Raw genomic sequence first — 2,710 nt, 5'->3', positions numbered from 1 at the left:
CCTTTGGGCCTGAAGAATATTTTTTTTAAAGATTTTTATTTACTTGAGAGAGAGAATGAGAGAGAGAGAGCATGAGAAGGGGGAGGGTCAGAGGGAGAAGCAGACTCCCCGCTGAGCAGGGAGTCCGATGTGGGACTCGATCCCGGGACTCCAGGATCATGACCTGAGCTGAAGGCAGTCGCTTAACCAACTGAGCCATCCAGGTGCCCTGGGCCTGAAGAATATTGAAGCTTCTTCAGCCAGAGCAAGTTACTGGTCCTGGGAGGTGTTCAGTTCACATATGTCCCCCACCCCCAGCCAGATGGACAGGGGCATTCAGGTCCCTGATACCTCATTGTCCAGGATCCCCACGTGAGTCACCAAAGGCCATTTAGAGAACTCTGTTTGTTGTATCACAGACATCATTTCAAGCCTCAAACATGTAACATCTGAACTAATATCGCTGGACAAGCTAACCTCCAAAATCTTTCAACACCACCAACAGAAAAGCATTTCTTTCACGGCCGCATACTGCTCTTTAGGGTGTCCATGAATAAGCAATTGTAATCGGCAGAAGGGCCACTTATGAATCTACTCAGGTGTTCCCATGCACTTCCTTTGCAAAATAAAATGAAGAAGTGTTTGTTCACTTATTCATTCACGTATAAGCCAAATAGCTTCCCAAATATTTGCGGCGCCAGGCATAGTGATATGCACTGGGGATACAAAGACAAAACAACATCTCTGACTGAGAAATAAGAAATTTCACATGTATAACTTGCAAATTTCTCTATAGGTCAAAATGATCATGAATTAAAGTATTGTTTAAAAAAAAATCAATAGACCAGAGACCCCATCAAAGACCATACACATAAATATATATTAACATTTTTTGCATATTTAGCTATTTAAGTGTTGGGTGCACATGGTGGCCTTAAAAATAGTTAGAACAGGTTATGCCTCGTATTAGCTCTCTTTCCATTCACCTCTTCTAGGAATACATAATATTGCACTATCTATAAATTTTGTTAAATCCATCATAAGTATGTTGACCACTGAACATGCCGTCAGTAATACCATACTTCTAATTACTTTTCAGTGTTAGATTACCAAGGATTCTACTAATACAGTTGAGTTTATGGCAGAATAAATTCTACTACTTTGTAAGTGTCAACCATTAATTCACTTTTCATCAAACAAAATGTTACCAGTTGCTAGGTTTTTTTATTTTTATTTTTATTTTTTTATTATGTTCAATTAGCCAATATACAGTACATCATTAGTTTTTGATGTACTGTTCAAAGATCTTTTTTTGAGACCTGTTTTGGAAGTCCCTCAGTGTTACTTTGAAGTTCTCACTCATAGTAGCACTGTTCCTGAGCGAGGCTAGGTATTCAAACTGGGGAAAGAAAATAAACCTACAATTCCATTGAAACCATGACCCACATAGTTCAGGTTCAAAGTGCTGCTTAAGATGGAAAAAAAAAAGTCCAGTGGAAAAAAAAATAAATGTTTAAAAAATGTTTCTTAAACACAGTGAAGAGCACATGCAATCCTCATTTAAAAATCACATTCATGGGGCACCTGGGTGGCTTATTCCTTAAGGGTCTGCCTCTGCCTTCGGCTCTGGTCATGATCCCAGGGTCTTGGGATCGAGCCCTGCATCGGGCTCCCTGCTCAGCAGGAAGCCTGCTTCTCCCTCTCTCACAGCCCCTGCTTGTGTTCCCTCTCTCGTTGTGTCTCTCTCTCTGTCAAATAAATAAATAAAATCTTTTAAAAATAAATAAAAAATAAAAATCACATTCTTGGGGCACCTGGGTGGCTCAGTCATTAAGCGTCTGCCTTGGGCTCAGGTGCTGATCCCAGGGTCCTGGGATCAAGCCGGGCATCTGGCTCCCTGCTCAGTGGGAAGCCTGCTTCTCCCTCTCCCACTCCCTCTGCTTGTGTTCCTTCTCTCGCTGTGTCTCTATCTGTCAAATAAATAAATAAAATCTTTAAAAAAATAAAAAAAAATAAAAATCACATTCTTTTTAGTGTAGCTTCCTGGTGCCTCTTTCTTCATTACTTCCCCTCCCACCCCTGCCCCAAATATCCCTAACTAGACCTAGCCTTATCTTTCTATTGCTTTTTCTTTTTTCCTGCTATTCTATGATAATTTTATTTCCCTTTCCCTATTTTGTCAATGCTCTGCCATTGGTTTAAAAAAATTAAAGACATAGTATGGCAATGAAAGAAAGGTTCTGAATGGGAATGGGAAGATGGGAGCCTCAGAAACAAAGAAGGTAAAGTGCAGCCTAGTCTGGAGGTCAAAAAGAAAGATTGGGGGCACTCATATGAATTTTACCGCTCCATAATAAAACGTACATTTTTTAAGACTCTTAGAAATGTTCTCATTTGGAAAAATATGCAGCCAAGAATACTAATTCCAGCTAGGCTGTCATTGAAAATAGAAGGAGAGATAAAAAGCTTCCAGAACAAACAAAAATTAAAGGAATTTGCAAACATGAAACCAGCCCTCCAAGAAATATTGAAAGGGGTCCTCTAAGCAAAGAGAGAGCCTAAAAGCAGCAAAGATCAGAAAGGAACACAGACAACATACAGTAACAGTCACCTTACAGGCAATACAATGGCACTAAATTCATACCTTTCAATAGTTACCCTGAATGTAAATGGGCTCAAGGCCACAATCAAAAGACACAGGCTATCAGATTGGATTAAAAAACAAGACCCA

The sequence above is a fragment of the Callorhinus ursinus genome, unplaced genomic scaffold, assembly GCF_003265705.2.
Source record: "Callorhinus ursinus isolate GAN/ISIS: 27379988/994484 unplaced genomic scaffold, GSC_fseal_2.0 scaffold52, whole genome shotgun sequence".
NCBI lineage: Eukaryota > Metazoa > Chordata > Mammalia > Carnivora > Otariidae > Callorhinus > Callorhinus ursinus.
The sequence above is the reverse complement of the archived record's forward strand: the minus strand, read 5'-3'. Positions refer to the sequence as shown.